Below are 20,754 nucleotides of genomic sequence, written 5' to 3'. Positions count from 1 at the left end.
AGTACAGCCACTACATAATTGTACTACATGTCATCTGCAGTTACTTGTACCAGCAAAAACTTACTTTCTAGTTGCAAAAACCACAGCACAGGATTCTGTTGCCAAAAGATTGGCAGCTGTACTGTCATGTGATTAATTACTGCATTAGTGGACATGTCTACAGTCGGTTGTGGGTTTGACATTGTTAAGTTTTGCTGAACTAGAACATGGAAGTAGGCGTATGATGCAGTTGACACAGATGCTCATACTTAGCGCAGTGCGACATGATACATACGTGAACATCGGAAATCAAGTCAGAGTCACCAACTGCTGTGGGGCTAGATAATTAGCTTTATTGCAACATAAACACTAAACCATATCTCATTTGACTCATTACATAGTACATTCAACAAAAGAATAAAAGATTTAAAACCACAAGGAAACATAAGTCAATGACTGCACCAAAGATAATGATTAAGAATAGTTATCAGTTGCATGTAGCATTACATGACACATAACACTGCACTCGTTACCCTTTTGTCAGGCACAGTGCTTTTCACAGTGAGATAGGGCATAGTGTATCAAATTGATCACACTGCTTATTCACATGGTTATTTATTAAATCACATTAACAAAACAAAAAACAACTTAGAAACGTTCATACTGTAAACATATGTACACATCAATTTGCAATGTAAATATAAAATGGCTTGCTCCACATCACTACAATCTATTAAGTAAAAGATCCACGAACACGTAACCAACCAACTAACTAACTAACTCTGTAAATGAAATATCTTTAAAGAAAGACAAAGAGCACAACAACAATAGAAAGGTAATCATTCAGATTTCTTGTTGTCAGTGTTGAACTGTGGTAACAAACGATAACAACACTGCATTTTCACTTGCTTCTTTAATAAATTTCACTAGTGAAACTTCTTATAAATGACAAATATCTTTACAGAAATGGAAAGATGACATTAGAGGACAACAACAATGACAATATTACACACTAATCTGTCTCATTGTCACTTTTGGGCTACAGTAATACATCAGGAATTTTACTGCAGTCAGAGCTAAAAGTTTCAATGTGCATCAAACAGATTAGCTTTTGACACATTTTGCAACATTATTTTGTCAAACACTTCTTTACTATGCGCGTATTACATCTTTTCCTCTTGTTCCACATTCCTTCTCCTCCATTTTGATTTCATCTTCTATTTCTTCCTCATGTTAGCCTACAATGTTGTAGTCTCCGTTGAAGATACGTATGAATTTTTGTGGTGTCCAAGATTCTTCAATCCAAGTAAGCTATAACTAATGCATGAGACTGTTGTTTCAGGTATCTTTTTCTTCTAATAAAATTCCTGTTGTTTCCACAATATATTACTTGTGTGCTGATCCCACTCATATTCGTAACAGCAGAAAATGTATGACTTTACACTGTGGGCTTAGTTGATACATGTTAAAAATTTCTGTCAATGTTTTTTGTTAAAATCTTCTTAAAAAATCTGGAAACTGCATTAGCTGTTGATAATCCTTTATCCCCAGATTATACATGACTGGCTTCACAATATTGTAATCATATCTTCAGGTGATAAAACCTACAAAAATACAAAATTTGGATTAGGAGCAAATTAATTATACCAAAAATGTGAGGGACCTAAAACTGAAAAAAGAGGGACTGAAATACATAACTAACTTAACTTTAGGCCACTGAAACAGTTTGCTCTCCCAATGTTGGGATGGCACTTGTTATTAGCATTACCAGTTAAAATGTAATTTAAGTGATCCAGAAAATGACTACCAAAAATAAGTGGTTGTAGGCCACGTAATTGAACACTGCAACAAGTTGCATTTTTAGACCTAAAAAAGGACGTAGCGTAAGAAAATCAAAAAACTATGGGCACACTAACTTCTGGTAATGTAAACAAATGATGGCTAACCAGTGCTGCAACCCCAGTGAAAACAGCAAGAAGCTACATGTTGTAACACTGGATATGGCTGCACCAAGGTATAGGCGTGGCTGAGTGTTGAGGAAAACTGATGTGGGGCAATGCACTGAAATGGGAGAAGTGAGAAGTAGTGGAGTATGTCAACAGAGGGTGCAAAAATGCCGCAGAAGTAACACTGGTACATTTTTAAAGCAAATGTTGGGGGCAGTTACATGAACAGGAATGTCTAGAAGAATTAATATTTTTATAGAAATTTTTAACTTGCTATAATTGTTAACTATCAGCCAATAGCACACATTTCTTGCAACACTATGCAGTGGTCAATATATTACTAGTGTCGACTCCACCTTTGGCGCTATTGTAAAATGTTTTGATGAATCGCTTCTGTTTATTTCCAGTGTCAGCATCTACTGAATTGTCTTCATACAAGCTTGATGCCAGGATCACAGGCTTCCCATTTTTACAAGGTGTACAACTTTGTTTCCACCGTTTGCCAATAGGTGGCGACAACAGTAAGTAGTGGTCGAAAGAAACAGGTCACAGATGTCAGGCAGTTAGCTTGGACCTCGGTCAACATAACCCCATTCAAACATTAGTCATTTTGTGTCAGCATCATAAAATTGTTCTTGATTGAAAATGTCAGTTTATGAGCCTAATTCTCATCATTTCTGGGAGGTGTTATTGTTTTGTTTCAATATGAAGAAAATAGCAGCTGAGCCTCATTGAATGTTCTCAAGTATGTATGGTAAGGACGCTTTCAGTGAAAGAACGTGTCGTGAGTGGTTTCAATGCTTCACGAACAGTGATTTTAACATCATAGACTGGCATAGTAGTGGGAGAGAGAATGTTTTTGAAGATGTAGAATCAGAGACACTGCTGAATTAAGACTCATGTCTAACTCAAGAAGAATTGGTACGATTAGTGGGAGTGACACAGCAAGCCATTTCAAAACATCTCAAGGCTATGGGCATTATTCAGAAAGAAGGAACTTGGGTCCTGTGTGAGCTGAAACCAAGAGACGTTGAACGGTATTTGTGTGTTTGTGAACAGTTGCTTCAGAGGCAAAAATGGAAGGGATTTCTGCACCGCATTGTGACCAGGGACAAAAAATGGCTTCGTTACAATAACCCTAAACGCAAAAAATCATGGGGATATCCCAACCATGCTTCCATGCCGATGGGCAAACTGAATATTCATGGTTCCAAGATCATGCTCTGCATTTGGTGGGACCAGTTCGGTGTCGTGAACTATGATGTGTTAAAACCAAGTGAAACAATCACAGGTGCTCGTTATCAAATGCAATTAATGTGTTTGAACAGAGCATTAAAAGATAAATGGCCGCAATACAGAGAGAGGCGCAATAAAGTAATTTTGCAACATGACAACGCTCGACCCCATACTGCAAAAGAGGTCAAAGCGCACTTGGAAACGTTAAAATGGGAAGTCCTATCCCACCTGCTGTATTCTCCAGACATTGTTCCCTCTGACTACCACCTGTTTAGGTCAATGGCACATGGCCTGGCTGACCAACACTTCCGATCTCATGAAGAAGTCACAAATTGGATCAATTTATGGATTGCGTCAAAAGATGAACAATTTTTTTGACGCAGGATTCGTACACTGTCCAAAAGATGGGAGAAAGTAGTGGCCAGCAATGGAAAATACTTTGAATGATACATGTGTAACCAATTTGTTTCACTGAAGCCTCAAATTTTGTGGAAAAAATGGTGGAAGCAAAGTTGTACACCTTGTAGGATCATACGAAACTAGGGTAAGGCCTTCCTTGAAGCGAAAAAGTGAACTATGGACAGCTCTTCCATTACTGGTAGCAAACTCCAAAGGAATCTCACGCTTGTTTTTCTTCACTGCCCCCCCCCCCCCCTTCCCCCAAAAAAGAAAAGATTTTTCCTTCCTAACTTTTCTACCAAGCCAATATCAGTACACCATTTGTTTGCTGTCACATTTCGACCTGACTGATAAGTATGTTCACACAGTCAGAATAAAACATCAGAAGGCTTATTGTTTATGTGCTTCCAAGCCAGTTTATATTTCCAAATTATTCAGGTAACATACTTCGGAATCGATAAGACCATACATCTTAATTCAATATTTGTTTGGTTTTGTGAACAGTATCCTTTCAGTTTCCCATCTACTTTAACATTTGTCTGAGGGTGTTGGATTTTTGGCAGTTCTGTGTGTGATTACCCTGTAATTGAGAAGTTCATTGTTTTTTTAAAAAATTATCTTGCACCGTTCCACAAAGGTGGTCATTTTTAGTTGTAAGTGCACAACGGTTTTTCTATTTGGAGACATTAGTGTTAACTTGAATATCTCTGCACTGGGTTAAGTTATAAATCCACTTATTAGACCCAAAATTAACAACCAAGGAGTTATTTACCAGACTGTATTTTTTATTTTAGTTAGATATCATAATCTAGTAGCCTTATATAGAGCAAGAACACTGACAAAGGTTTTCTTAATTTTTTATAAATTTGTGAAATTTGAAAATCTTTGTTTTTTATGAAGTATGGGGATAGTTATCTCTGGTGGGACTGAATATAAAAATTTAATTTTTGCACTTTTGTACATCTATATGATAGCAAAGCACTGCAAAAATTTGAACATTGATATCTGTCTATGAACAAAGACATGAATTTTTAAAAATGAGGAAATAATTAACATTATACTACAATTGATCTTATAGTTGTTCCCTGTTTAAATGGTTTATTGTTTCATTGTAATAAAATTTAGTTGTAACCTTCAATTAATTAATGCTATTAACCTATATTTGGTTGTTGTTGTTGTTGTTGTTGTGGTCTTCAGTTCTCAGACTGGTTTGAAGCAGCTCTCCATGCTACTCTATCCTGTGCAAGCTTCTTCATCTACCAGTACTTACTGCAGCCTACATCCTTCTGAATCTGCTTAGTGTATTCATCTCTTGATCTCCCTCTATGATTTTTACCCTCCATGCTGCCCTCCAATGCTAAATTTGTGATCCCCTGATGCCTCAGAACATGTCCTACCAACCGGTCCCTTCTTCTGGTCAAGTTGTAGCACAAACTCCTCTTCTTCCCAATTCTATTCAGTACCTCCTCATTAGTTATGTGATCTACCCATCTAATCTTCAGCATTCTTCTGTAGCACCACATTTCAAAGGCTTCTATTCTCTTCTTGTCCAAACTATTTATCGTCCATGTTTCACTTCCATACATGGCTACACTCCATACAAATACTTTCATAAACGACTTCCTGACACTTAAATCTATACTCGATTTTAACAAATTTATCTTCTTAAGAAACGCTTTCCTTGCCATTGCCTGTCTACATTTTATATCTTCTCTACCTCGACCATAATCAGTTATTTTGCTCCCCAAATAGCAAAACTCCTTAAGTACTTTAGGAGTCTCATTTCCTAATCTAATTCCCTCAACATCACCCGAAAAAATCGACTACATTCCATTAACCTCGTTCTGCTTTTGTTGATATTCATCTTATACCCTCGTTTTAAGACACTGTCGATTCTGTTCAACTGCTCTTCCAAGTCATTTTCTGTCTCTCACAGAATTACAATGTCATCGGCGAACATCAAGGTTTTTATTTCTTCTCCATCAATTTTAATTCCTACTCCGAATTTTTCTTTTGTTTCCTTTACTGCTTGCTCAATACACAAATTGAATAACATTGGGGAGAGGCTACAACCCTGTCTCCCAACCACTGCTTCCCTTTCATGCCCCTCAACTTTTATAACTGCCATCTGGTTTCTGCACAAATTGTAAATAGCCTTTTGCTGACTGTATTTTACTCCTCGCACCTTTAGAATTTGAAAGAGAGTATTCCAGTCAACATTGTCAAAAGCTTTCTCTAGGTCTACAAATGCTAGAAATGTAGGTTTGCCTTTCCTTAATCTTTCTTCTAAGATAAGTCGTAAGGTCAGTATTGCCTCACGTGTTCCGACATTTCTACGGAATCCAAACTGATCTTCCCCGAGGTCGGCTTCTACCAGTTTTTCCATTCGTTAGTATTTTGCAGCTGTGATTTATTAAACCGATAGTTATGTACTTTTCACATCTGTCAACACCTGCTTTTTTTGGGATTGGAATTACTATATTCTTCTTGAAGTCTGAGGGTATTTCACCTGTCTCATTCATCTTGCTCACTAGATGGTAGAGTTTTGTCAGTACTGGCTCTCCCAAGGCTGTCAGTAGTTCTAATGGAATGTTGTCTACACCCAGGGCCTTGTTTCGACTCAGGTCTTTCAGTGCTCTGTCAAACTCTTCACGCAGTATCATATCTCCCATTTCATCTTCATCTACATCCTCTTCCATGTCCATAATACTGTCCTCAAGTACATCGCTGTTGCATAGACCCTCTATATACTCCATCCACCTTCCTGCTTTCCCTTCTTTGCTTAGAACTGGGTTTCCATCTGAGCTCTTGATATTCATACAAGTGGCTCTCTTCTCTTCAAAGGTCTCTTTAATTTTCCTGTAGGCAGTATCTATCTTGCCCCTAGTGAGATAAGCCTCTACATCCTCACATTTGTCCTCTTTCCATCCCTGCTTAGCCATTTTGCACTTCCTGTTGATCTCATTTTTGAGATGTTGGTATTCCTTTTTGCCTGCTTCATTTACTGCATTTTTATATTTTCTCTTTTCATCAATTAAATTCAGTATATCTTCTGTTACCCAAGGATTTCTACTAACACTCGTGTTTTTACCTACTTGATCCTCTGCTGCTACCCATTCTTCTTCAACTGTATTTCTTTCCCCCATTCCTGACAATTGTTCCCTTATGCTCTCCCTAAAACTCTGTACAACCTCTGGTTTAGTCAATTTACCCAGGTTCCATCTCCTTAAATTCCCACCTTCTTGCAGTTTCTTCAGTTTCAATCTACAATTCATAACCAATAGATTGTGGTCAGAGTCCACATCTGCCCCTGGAAATGTCTTACAATTTAAAACCTAGTTCCTAAATCTCTGTCTTACCATAATATAATCTATCTGATACCTTCTAGTATCTCCAGGATTCTTCCATGTATACAAACTTCTTTCATGATTCCTGAACCAAGTGTTAGCTATGATTAAGTTATGCTCTGTGCAAAATTCTACCAGATGCCTTCCTCTTTCATTTCTTATCCCCAATCGATATTCACCTACTATGTTTCCTTCTCTCCCTTTTCCTACTCTTGAATTGGTTAGTATTATTTATTTTAATAACATAATATTAAACAATTGGAGATTATGTTAAAAAATTCCCCTTTTACATCTAGGTTTATTCTCAATAAAGTAGCACATTACCACAAGTTCAAAATGATAAAAGTAAAATAATAAACGTGAAATTTCTCTACCGTTGAGAAGGCTACAGTTTTGTGCGTGAGTTTAGTCCTCAAGACAAGTGTGTACAGGAGGTCAGTGGGCAGAGTAGCAAGCCTGCACAGGAACTCAGCAGTCAGTGACAAGTCTGTGCATGAACTGTGTACCCCCACTACATTTGCTGGATGTGGCATTCTTGTAGTCAGTTTGTTCAGAAAACTCTGTTAGAGTGGATTAACATACTTCATTGAGATTGTAGAACATTTTATGTGATTTTGTTGTAAGTGTGATTTTAATTAACTATAGTAATATTAAAATTTAACAATAATAAATCTAGGAGACTAATTGGATTACAATAAAATAGATGAACAGTGTTCTATTGGAGAGGTAGTAGGTGAAGTGTGTTACAAAAAAGTTTATGGTTCAGTTTCCATAAACTTAAAAAACTGTTAATGAATTTGATGAAGATAGACAAACCCCGTTCACATAGTGAGCAAATTCTTCTGTATCCTCAGTTTGTGAGTAACATGACAGGGGAAAAAAAAATTCTACCAGAATAACATCACCTTGTAAATGGCATTGACATTCCTAATGAGGAAGCTATTAGTGAACTGGATATTACTTGTTCTAATTTAAAGGCATATCTTGCTTCAAAAATAAGAAAATTTTGTAAAGGAAAAAGAAAGGTTACTGTTGAAAGAAAGATCCTATGAATTTCTGAAAAAAATAGAAAAGACTTAGAATAAATGCTCCACCACCACTACCACGACCACTCCCTCGCCCTCTGAGGAGCCTGTGCCCCCCACAGCACCTGTAGTTGCCTGGGGAGGGGGGGGGGGGGGGGGGGGGAAACCAGGAAACCATCGCCCTGGAAGGGAACCACGTAACTGGGCAACATTTGGATGGTTTCGTGTTGGTGAAGAAAAGCTTTCGCCAGTTGAGGCTTCTGGGTGGCGGGGGAGTGGAACCCACCCCAAACAGATTTCAGGTGGTGGCTGATGAGCCAGATACAACACAAAACAACACAACAGAAACACAAACACAGAAACAAGTCACCCACTAACTCCCTCCGGTTGTCGCAGAGTTTCCCCAGAATTACGAGGAGCTCTTTGACTTGCTACAAACAGAAATTGGGGGAGGCAGTTTCGAGATGAAACATGCCGGTGGTGACAAAATAAAAATATCACTACACTCACTAGAAGACTACAATACAGTCAAAACACTTTTCACTAACAAAAAAAAAACATACCCCACTACATGTTCCCCACAACAAAAACACGAAACAAGTATATCGTCATCACAGACGTCCCAAGATGACTGTCCCCCCAGGCAGTCAAAACAGACTTGACTGCCCAGGGGTACGTCGTCAAGGCCGTGCAGCAGATGGGCAAAGTGGAGAGCAAGTGGCCACTTTTCCAGGCCACAATGCCAGACATCCCACAGAACAAAAGGGAGATTAAGATCGTCCTGGCTCCGCCGGTCACCACCGAACCACTCCGCCGCAAAAACAAGACGGTGCAGTGCTTCAGGTGTCAGGGCTTAAATCACATCCCCACACACTGCACCATGGCGATAAAGTGCAGAAAGTGTGCTGAGGCCCATGACACGAGATCATGCACACTAAAACCTTCAGACCCACAAATAAGGTGCATGCTGTGTGGCAAAAACCACACAGTACAAAAGCGCCCTCCACAAACGAAAACCAGACAGCACCACCCCAGCCATTCACACAAAGAAAGAAAACACGTCAACACACACAGACAGGGCTTGGGTAAAACCAAGGGCAACATATGCAGAAGTGGTTTCTCCCTCGATAAACCATGAAAATGTAGCCCTATCCTCACAATACCAAACACAGTCACAAGAAAAACACCGGGAAACACACAAAACAATGACTAGGTCCACCCAGACAGAGGAAGCTCTACAGAATTCCACAGTCAGTCCGCCCCCTTGGATCAGTTGTTAGGCTTTATGGTGCAGACCATGAACCTCGTCATGGAATTGATGAAGGAATTCAGGGAGGACCAGAAGCAGAACACTCAGATCCTCATTGCCCTTCAGGCAGCAGTTGCCCCCTCTGTGACATCCTCAGTAGTTTCAACACCCCATCACGGATAGACGATCAAATATCCAAGGCCTGACAATGTGTGTCTTAATGCAGATGGCATTGTTAATTAAGGGGTCGAGTTCAGAGAACAGATGAAGGAGTTCTCCATTGACATATGCCTGCTGGGGGAAACCCTCCTAAAACCAGGAATAAAAGTGACAGCCCCAACTATGTTAGCTGCCATTACGACAGGCCAACCCAAGGCGGAGGGGTGGCCATATACATAAAAAGAGGGATCCCATACCACCAGGTATTCTTACCAGCTACCAATAAAATCGAAGCAGTGGCTATGGAAGTAACCACTGCCACCGAACCCCTAACAATTGTTGCAATCTACTGACCCCCACAAGACAAGATAGATGAGGGAGATATAGCTGCTCTAGGGCAAATTGAAGGCAAATTCATAGTAGGAGGTGACTTCAATGCCAAACACCCCAATTGGAACTTTAAAGTAACCTCCAGAGCAGGAGCCAAATTGCAAAGACTAGCACGCAACCACCACTTCGAACCATGGCATCTGGTTGAGCCCACACATTTTCCAAAAAATGGAGGTAGGCTCGACGTGTTAGACATAGCCCTCACTAGGAGGGTCACGGGGTTTGTGGCCGCAAGGACAATCAACAAAATGTCCTCCAACCACAACCCAGTGATTCTAGAGGTCAATGTGGGAAAATGGGTAGCACTCCCACGGTACCAGTCATCTTACAAACGCACAGACTGGGAGTGATACTGAGAAACTGTTGCCTCTGATATCGCTCACGCTCTGCCACCTACTGCCGAAACAGTAGAACAAGCGCTACAAGATCTAACAGGAACCATTTTGCAGGTAGCGAAAGATGCCACTCCCCCACAAAGGGATGGCCCACCCTTGCAAGTACAACTCCCGGAACACTTACTAGCCCAAATCCGTCACAAGAACAGAGTGGCGAAAGAGTGGAAGATCACCAGAAATCAAGCCACCAGGAGGCTGCTCAATCATCCGCAGAGAGAGCTGAAGGTAGCGCTCAGTGAGCACAGAAACCAGCAATGGCAAAACCACCTCACAGCTCTCAAAGTAGACGATCACACATTATGGGAAGCAATCAAACAATTCACAAAAAGACGTGCTAGGATGCTGCCACTGCACGGCGAGTGGGGTCTGGCGTACAGCCATGCTGAAAAGGCCAATGCCCTGGCCGAATCCTTTGAGAAGCAGTTCCAAGCCGCAGAACTTCAGGATGAAGAACAAGAAGAGGTTGTCCATTGTCAAATGTCTGTCTTCCTCAATGCTGAGGAGGACCCAGAGGATGAGCCCACACTTTTTGCCCCTGAAGACGTGGCAAAAGTAATCAGGTCCCTTCCCACAAAAAAGGCGCCAGGATATAATGATGTCACCAATCAGTTAGTTGAAAACCTCCCACCCTTGACTATCGAACACATCGCGAATGTCTTCAACGAGATTACTCGTTCCCACGAGTTCCCAGCTTGATGGAAATACGTGGAAGTGGTTGTGATACACAAACCAGGGAAAGACCCTCTATTCCCACAGCACTCCAGGTTGATTAGCCTCTTGCCAACTCTCAGCATGATCTAAGAGTGCCTCGTGCTAATACCCATACAGGACCACATTACCAGAGAGCAACTTCTACCGGATTTCCAATTCGGATTCCAGCAGAACCACTCTGCTCCACAACAAATCATGAGAGTGGTTGAAGCAGCCATAGAGGGCTTCAACCACAGAGGCTACTGCAGGATAGTGCTACTAGACATAGCCAAAGCCTTCGACTCAGTATGGCATAGAGGGCTACTCTACAAGTTGTATACACAAGGGTTCCCCAGGAGCATAGTCAAGCAGATCAAAAGCTATCTCATGGACAGAACTTTCTCTGTCAAATTAGAAACCTCCACCTCCACCAAAAGATGTATTCATGCTGGGGTGCCACAGGGATCGGTCCTGGGACCTGTGTTGTACAGTCTGTACACTGCGGACACACCAACGGCCACCCTGGTGCACACCGCACAGTACGCAGATGACACAGCCTTCTACACTTGAAATGTGAACAAGGACCTGTCATCCGTAGGCTAGAAAGGGTTTTAGATGACACAGAAAGTTGGGCTTGTCGCTGGAGCATCACCATCAACTCTTAAAAGATGCAAGCTATGATGATCACACGTAGGCTCGGAACGCCCCCCCCCCCTTCCACCTTCACCTAAACAGAACCCAACTTCCCTGGGACAGAACCGCCAAGTACCTTGGTGTAACCCTGGACTCTCTTCTTACGTGGCAACCCCACACAAACAAGGTCCACAGGAAGGTCTGTGCCAGAATGTCCATCCTATACTCTGTCCTCAACACATCCAGCTCCCTTCCCTGCGCTGTAGGAGTGAACATTTATCAGGCCCTCATACGGCCAATAATGGAGTATGCATGCCCTGTCTGGGGATACATGGCGAAGCAGCACCTGAACAAACTCCGAAGGCTGCGGAACCACAGCCTCAGAACGGCTCTGAACCTACCCATGGGTTTCCCCACCGATGATCTGCACACCACTGCTGAAATCCCACTCCTCAAAGAAAGATTCCAAGGTCTGGAAAGAGCTTTCTACTAGAGCTCTTCCAGATCTGGAAATAACCTCACCCACACCTTAGGTCGGTATGACATGTCCCATGACAAGCACAAATGCCCAATGACGATCTTCGACGACTAAGTTGAAGAGAACATCCATATACCATATTCCTAATTCTCCTCCCTCTCCCAAAAATACCAATCATCACGCCAACCCCAGGCAAGTACCAGACACACACAGAACAATCATCACATCACACAGACAAAAAAAATCACAGAAATAAACACACACACAAGTGCAAAGTGGAGTAAAACCTGCAAGGCTACAAACTCCCCACAAACACTTCCTCAAAGCGGGGATTTAGATGAGTGAGAGACAAGCAACCACAGACGATGAATTCTTACAGTACAGGACATGTACGCCTTTTGCAAGGATACCATTAAAGGCATCACCATCGTTTTTTTTTTCCCCCCACCAAGAAAGAACAAGTAGTTCTTCATAACAAAACAACACTTCAAACCAGATTTGAAAGCTGTATAGCAATAAAAGGAACATGGCAATTCCACAAATTCCTTGGCTTTTCAGAAAACTTTGTGCGATGCTGTGTAACATCAAAAACCGAAATTTACAGAGATCATTGTGCCAGTGAATTTACATCTCTGTCTTAACACTGCATGACACAATGGCATTTGTGTTTGATGGACCATGGTCGCTATTGAAAGAATAAGTTTGGAAAACAATGATGTTTTTGTGCATTTTTACCACCCTGCTGGCTCAAGAACACCATTCGAGAAATGTACTAGTGACGAAGTTTGGATACCAATGAAAAATGTATTAAGGAAGCTTTCAGTGCTTGAACTTACCTCAGCAACTGGGAGGTCTTACTCTATATCACAAAAGTGGTCTGAAGAAATAAGTGTTCTTAACAATCGCCACTAAGATTCGGAAGCACAGAACCTCTTAAAGTATGTTAACTGAAAACATTTATTTTAAATTTGTTAAGATAATATAAATGTTTAGTTCAGTAATTTTTCGAGTTTTTACATATAATTTGGTTCCTTAACTTCAATAATAATTGATCTCATCTAGCCAATAACACACATGAAGTATGCAACAGCCATAAGATCAGTTGTTGTGTAATGTGAATTATTTCCTGTTTCAAAAACCCACATCTTTGTTCAAAGTCAAACATCAATTTTGAAATTTTTACAGTACTTTTCTATCATATTGGTGTGCTAAATGTGCAATAATCAAATTTTTATATTCAATCCCACCAGAGGTGACTAGCCCCAAAATTTACAAAAGATAAAGATTTTTAAATGTCAAAAATCTATTTAAAAAATCAAGCAACCATTTGTCAGGGCTCTTGCTCTATACAAGACTAATAGTTTATGATATCTAACTAGAGAAAAAATATACACTGGTAAATCACTTCTTGGTGGTTATTTTTTTGTCTAAAAAGTGGATTTTCTAAATGTTCAGTACCAAACTTTGGAGGTCATTTTGACTGGTTATTTTTGAATTTAGGGTAATAAACAATGTTATAGATGAGGCTCTTCTAAAAACAATCATGTCAATTGCAATGTTGTAACTTAATCATCCAGCGCAGTGATATTCGAGTTAACACTAACATCTCCAAACTGAAAAACCGATGTGCACTTAAAAATAAAAATGGTCGCCATTCAGTAAAGGGGCTAGGTAATTCTCAATTATAGGGTAATCATGTTTAAAAAAACCAAATACTTGAAAATGGTCAAGCAACCAACCTAATTTTTATTGGATCACTTCACTTGGACTGAGGCTGTTATTTTGTCGAAATGTCTCTTATCATCATGAGTCACATGACTGTCAAGTCTAAGGAAATGCATAATGAATTTTAAATGTTTTATGTTCATTACAAGGTGAAAGTTTTCAGTTCCCCACAGATCCTTTAAGCTTTCGTTTTACTTTTGTTAACACCAGTTAAAAATACGAAACCGATAAAGGCTTTCAATTCAAAAACACCTACTGGTTGTATGTCTCTCTAACACTTAAATTGAAGCTTTGACGCTCTTGTCGGACTGGCCTTGTGTCTGCAGCTGTCCAAACAAATTACTGGATGTGTACTATTAGCCGCTGATGTACCGAAAGAGACTCTTCATGTGAGAAGCAATAAACAGTTTATTCAGTTGCACAGGGAGTTAATTAATGACAAATACTAGATGGAGGTGTTCTACATGAAAGTAGAACAGACCTGACAACTAGGACATTCAATAGTTCAAAGTAATTCAGTAACTAATTAAAAATAGACTGGAAAGCTAATCTGACAGCAAGTGCACAAGCATCATAAAATACAGACCTCTAGCAGCTGGGACAGAAGCACTTTGACAGCATTACAAAACTATGCATGCAAACCACACAAACAGGGTTGTGCTGTAGTGTCACTTCTGCCTGATACATCAGCCCCTGCAGGGAAAGTGAAGCAATGTCCAAAAACCTTGTAGGGACATGGACTCATCGATCCAATCGTGTTGTGCATCCTGAGGGCTTCTTCGCATCAATGGTTGGTGGAATCAGTAGTGACAAAACAGTTGGAACTGGGTTAGGATTGTGCTGTGTTGACCTCATTGGAATTTCTTCTTGAAAGAGGTGTGTTGGTTTCATGTGACCCAGTGCGACAGTTGTGATTTTACAATTAACTATAATGCTGAGCGTGTGGCCTCCTCGTCAAGCTACTTTATGCGGTCCTGAGAAAAGTGGTAAGGTGGTTGTAACGGGGATTTGACTTTGTCAGAACATAGCATTGTGTATGTGCACTTCTGAAGGCCTTGGTGTATTAGGACTGGTTCCAAGTCTGGATGCTTGCTGGGGCTGGATGCAGGAGATGTGTTCTCTCAGCTGACATGCAATTAAAAATCTTCATCTCTCAAGTTATATAGCTGCAAGGACTCTGGATCCACAAATTCCCCTGGAAGGCATAACATTGTACTGAACATAAGTTTGGCAGCTGAAGCTTCCAAACCCAGCTCTTAGTGTTTCTCAGACTGAGCAAAACCATTGATAGGGCTGTGATCCAAGTTGCATCATGGAACATCAAGGCTCTCGCATTCTGGAGGCCGACGGTTCAATCCCACGTCTGGCCATCATGATTTAGGTTTTCCAAGATTTCCCTAAATCGCTCCAGGCAAATGCTGGCATGGTTCCTTTCAAAGGGCATGGCCGACTTCCTTCCCCATCCTTCCCTAATCCGATGAGACCGATAACCTTGCTGTCTGGTCTCCTTCCCCAAACAACCCAACCCAACATCAAGGATGCTTTGAGTAATCAGTGCCAGTATTCTATCATCCCATTGCTGGCGGGATGATGGCTCATCTTTCTATGCTGCACAGTGCCAAAAAATTTAGACAGCTATGTGAACAGGTTGGACTCAAACTGGTGTGTGTGATCCATCATGGCATGAAAAGGGCAACCAAAAAGTCACACCCAAGTAGGAACAAAGGTGGAAGCTAAGGTCTCTCCCAAGTTGTAGTCTACTGGTGTGGCTTCCAGCTATCAGGTGAAACGACCCATCATCATTAATAAATAATGTTGACCGTTTCATAGAGGTATGGGGCTGACCACATCAGTATGAATGTGTGCAAATTGAGCAGATGTACCTGGAAAGTTGCCCACTGTCATGTGAACATGTCTACTGACTTTGCTGCATTGGCATTTAATATGTGTCTCTGCCCAGTCTTGGCAGTCTTGACTCTTGGCCACACAAAATGATTAGAGATTAGTCATTTTGTCACACAATACTCCTGGATGGTAAATGTTATGTTCTTCTTCTCCTTCTTCTTTGACAATGGATCACTTAGGACCCCACATAATCAACATTTGTTGGCCTTCGTATTTGCCCAGTATTCCTTCATATGCAATGAATAGGCTCTTCTTTTTGCACAGACCATGTATGTCGGTTAGTTTTTTACTCTCTTCTTCCTCAAAACCCCATGTGTTCGTGATTTTTCTGATTTCATTTCTCTCATGTAGATTTGGAAACCCTAATTCTCTCAGGTCTTTTTCCTCTGTTTGTACCAGTTCAGTCTTGTAGTTTTCTTCTTTAAAAATGTATGGATTGTGTGTGTTAACCTGTTTGAGTCCATTCTTTTTAAATGCCCCATGAATTGGATTCTTCTCATGCACATTGTGTCTGTTCTTTTGGAGATGTATTTATACAGGGTAAGTCACCTAACATTATCGCTGGGTATATTTCGTAAACCACATCAAATACTGATGAATCAATTCCACAGACCAAACGTGAGGAGAGGGGCTAGTGTAATTGTTTAATACAAACCATACAAAAATGCATGGGAGTATGTTTTTTTAACAGAAACCTACGTTTTGTTAGCACATCTGAACATATAAACAAATATGTAATCAGTGCCGTTTGTTGCATTGTAAAATGTTAATCACATCCGGAGATATTGAAACCTAAAGTTGACGCTTGAAACCTCCGACCTTCAGTTGCGTGTTGTAACAAACACGGGCCACGGTCGGCGAGCAGCATCTGCAGGGGCATGTTTATGTTTCTACAGAATGATCTGCCAACGTTGCTCAAAAATGTCCCACTGGAAACGCGTCGACGTATGTGGTATCAGCATGATGGTGCTCTTGCACATTTCGCAATTAACACTAGGCTGACCCTTGACAGGATGTACGACGGGCGTTTCATAGGATGTGGAGGACGCATAAGTTGGCCAGCCCGTTCTCCTGATCTTACACCTCTGGACTCTGCCTACAACCCCAGAGGATATGAAACAACGTATTGTGGCAGCCTGTGGCGACATTACACCAGATGTACTGCGGCGTGTACGACATTCATTACGCCAGAGATTGCAGTTGTGTGCAGCAAATGATGGCCACCACATTGAACATCTATTGGCCTGACATGTCGGGACACACACTATTCCACTCCGTAATTGAAAACTGAAACCACGTGTGTACGTATACCTCACACCTCATGGTAACGTACATGTGCGTCAGTAAAAAAGACCCATAAAAAGGTGTTAGCATGTGGACGCAATGTGCTGTTCCAGTCTCTTCTGTACCTAAGGTCCACCACCGTTCCCTTTGGATCCCTACATAATTCGGTGCTCTCCGATACACACGATCGAACAGCGGAGGAGTGGTACTCAAGCGTCAACTCTAGGTTACAATATCTCCGGATGTAATTAACATTTTACAATGCAACAAATGGCACTGACTACCTATTTGTTTATATATTCAGATGTGCTAAAAAAACTAATGGGGTTCCATTTAAAAAAAATGTAGGTTTGTGTTAAAAAATATACTTCCGTGCATTTTTTATGGTTTGTATTAGCCAGTTACAATAGCCCCTCTCCTCACGTTCGGTCTGTGGAATTGATTCGTCAGTATTTGATGTGGTTTACTAAATATATCCAGCAGTAATGTTAGGTGACTCACCCTGTATATTTCTGGAATGGCTTTTGGATAATGCACACCACCTTTAGTTCTTGGTCCTAGGATTTTCCTCATTATTATAAGTTCTTTCACTTCTAATTCTCCTTTTAGTGTTCTGTGTTTAAGATTTAGTGTCTCAGATGCATAGAGAGCTTCAGGCTTAATTACTGTTGTGTAGTGTCATATTTTGCAGTTCCACGAGAGACTCTTTTTGTTGTAAATGTTTTTTGTTAACTGAAACACCGTCTCCATTTTCTGGACTCTTGATCTGACAGATTTCTTTTAATTACAATTTTCTGCAATCCATTCACTTAAATATTTAAATTCTTTTAGTCCATAGATGTAGTTATTAGCAATTTTGAGATCAGAATATTACTTTTCCATATTCAGATATTCTTCAATGTTATAAAACCTTTGTGTTAGTAAAAATTGGTTAAGATCTACCTTGTATTTATGAAATTCATCAATTTTCTTTATTGTAGAAGGCAATGCACTAAAAAGTATTTTGCGCTGGTAGTATACACTTTTTTGGTAGAGTGCTCCTTTGTGGGTGTCTCTGTGAAAATCATCCCTGTTCCTTGTTTCATGGTTATGAACCTGACTATTTGATGTTGAAAATTCCTGGTGAGTTTTCAGAAAGCATACACATTCATAGATGTATAAGCTAGGAAGGTCATTATTTTAAATTCTTGAAATATTTCCCTGCATGACACTCTGCAGTGAACCCCTTTCATTATGCTAATAGCACTTTTTTGAAGTTTGAAAGCTTGTTTTGCCATACCTGTATTTCCCCAGATCATCACACCATATCTAGGCAAACTGTTCATGTAAGCATAATAGGTACACAGCAATGATTCAGTGTTGCAACAAACCCCAAGCAATCTTAGCATATAGCAACATTTACTTACCATAATTTTTTACTCAAAACTTCTAGATGTTTTTCCCATCTCAAGTGCTCATCCACCCACATACTTAGGAATTTTGTGTATGGAGCTTGTGCAATAACATAGTTCCCTAACTCAGCTTTTACTCTTCTTCTAGCTTCATTTATAATATTACTGAAATTCGTCAATACTGTTTTATTCTTATTTATGATCAAAAAATTATCGCTAAGCCATTTTCCAGTCTCGTTTATTTTCCTAGAAACACTCTGATGCAGATTATCCTTTTATAAAAATGCTACTGTCATCAGCGAACATCACTGTTTCTGCAACTGTCAGATGGTTTGGCAAATCATTTATGTACACCAAGAACAAGAGAGAACCCTGGGGCACTCCATAGCTAGTTTTTTTGAAATCTGAAAGATACACTTTGCCTTCATGACATATTTGTACTTTCTATTGTCTATCGGAGAGATAAGACTTGAACCATTTGAAGACAAGTCCCTGGACCAAATGGTTCAAATGGCTCTGAGCACTATGGGACTTAACATCTATGGTCATCAGTCCCCTAGAACTACTTAAACCTAACTAACCTAAGGACATCACACAACACCCAGCCATCACAAGGCAGAGAAAATCCCTGACCCCACCGGGAATCGAACCCGGGAACCCGGGCGTGGGAAGCGAGAATGCTACCGCACGATCACGAGATGCGGGCACCCCGGACACCATAACATTCTAGTTTCGTAAGCAATAAGTCTGTATGATTAGATCAAATGCTTTAGATTAATCTAAGAATATCCCACAGCTTAATTTGTTCTTGTCCAACACATTTAGAAGCATTTTCATGAATTGGAAGACTGCCGTTTCTGTGGATCTGTTCTTTCTAAACCCATTTTGAGCATTAGTCAGTATTTTATTTTTATTCAGGAAATCAGCTAGCCTTTCATACATTACTCTTTCAATTACTTTAGAGAAACCTGACAATAATGACACTGGCATATAATTATTTATGTCAGCTGTACTATCCTTTTTGTGAAGTGGCTTTATTATGGAGAATTTTAGATTTGATGGGAACACCCCTGTCCTGAAATTAGTATTAATAATGCCAGTTAGGTGAGTATCTATGCTGGTAGAACTATGTTTGATTGCCTTGTCTGGAGTTCCATCGATATCACAAGACACTTCATTTTTTAGTTTATTAACAGCATTTGTAACTTCACATTCTGTTACTGGGTTGAGAAACATTGTCTTTTCACAAGTAGGTACTTTTATGTTTTTGTTGTTTGAACTGCACAGACTTTTAATTAGGTTTGTTGCTATCTTCACATAATGTTCATTGAATATATTGGTTACCTGCTGAGCATCTTCTATCACTTTACCTCCACTTCTAATTTTGAAATTATGCGTCTTGGTTTTACATTTTCCCACACTATTGTTTATAACCTTCAAAATCTATTTTGATTTATTGCTTCCCTTATTAATGTATGAATCACTGGTTAGCCTCTTTGCTGCCTGCAAAACTTTCCTATAGACCCTTCTATATTTCCTATAGTATGGTTTTATTGTTGTATTTATTTTAGCATGTTTGCTGACGTTTCAAAAGGTGGTTGCTGATTTTGTAATACCTTGTGTTACCCATGTTTGTCTTCTCACTGACTCTTTTTAACGGGAACACTACATTGTAGCAATATTTATAATCAGCGAGAAAACTAGGCCTATCTACATCATCAGTTTGTTCTATACCCCACTACATCCTTTTTAACATACTATTAAATACCCTTATGTTGTTTGCATTAACCCTAATGGTATGTTCAGTACTGGGTGTGCAAGTAATGCCACATCATCTATACTCCACATGGATGCTTAGAAAGCCAAAATCATTTCATCTGTCCATGAAAATGGCGAATTATCCCCTTGCTCTTGAGGCTGGTGAGTGCTGCTGTTAATGGCACTTGCAACCTGGCTGTTTGAGGTAAATGTCAGTGGTAGAAATTGAGGACACTGACAAAACAACACAGTTCCTTGCAGGTTTATGGCTGGGTCATCTGCAGGGTGGCTTCAGCTTTCTCTGTCAAGGATAGTGAGCCTGACAACGTGATCCTCTGGCCCAAAATATCAACTTGTGCTTGGCCAAAGATGTACTTGGTAGTGTTTAGAATGATGCCATATCATTCCAATCCTCTGAACACTTCAGTAAGTTGCTTCTTATGTTGCTCCAGAGAGGCAGGGAAGACTAGAATGTTACTAAGATAAGCGAAGAAAAAGCTTAGCCCTTGTAGTGAGGAATCAATTACCCTTTCCTACATTTGCACTGCATTTCGCAGGGCAAACATCATGAGCTGACTCTCCAAAAGGAGTGACAATGGCTGTCTTTTGTGTATCTTTTTCTGGCATGGGAATCTCCATATATACTTTGCACAGTCTAAAACATTGAATACAGTTGTACCCCACAATGTATAATTGTAGGTCCGAAGTAATGGAATGGGGTAACGATTCGGGACAGTTCTAGCATTTAGAGCCTGATCATCACTA

The 20,754-nt window shown here is 40.2% G+C and overlaps 1 long non-coding RNA gene across 1 annotated transcript in view; it reads right to left on the bottom strand.

Annotated features, from left to right (window-relative positions):
* Positions 1-578: 578 nt before the first annotated feature.
* LOC126284707 (uncharacterized) overlaps positions 579-20,754 on the bottom strand; it is a 94,742-nt gene continuing 74,566 nt past the window's right edge. Inside the window, exon 2 of the long non-coding RNA XR_007551532.1 lies at positions 579-1,583. This is a non-coding gene — a long non-coding RNA (uncharacterized LOC126284707). The remainder of the gene's footprint in view (positions 1,584-20,754) is intronic.

The sequence above is a fragment of the Schistocerca gregaria genome, chromosome 8, assembly GCF_023897955.1.
Source record: "Schistocerca gregaria isolate iqSchGreg1 chromosome 8, iqSchGreg1.2, whole genome shotgun sequence".
Classification (NCBI taxonomy): domain Eukaryota; kingdom Metazoa; phylum Arthropoda; class Insecta; order Orthoptera; family Acrididae; genus Schistocerca; species Schistocerca gregaria.
The sequence above is the reverse complement of the archived record's forward strand: the minus strand, read 5'-3'. Positions and strand labels throughout refer to the sequence as shown.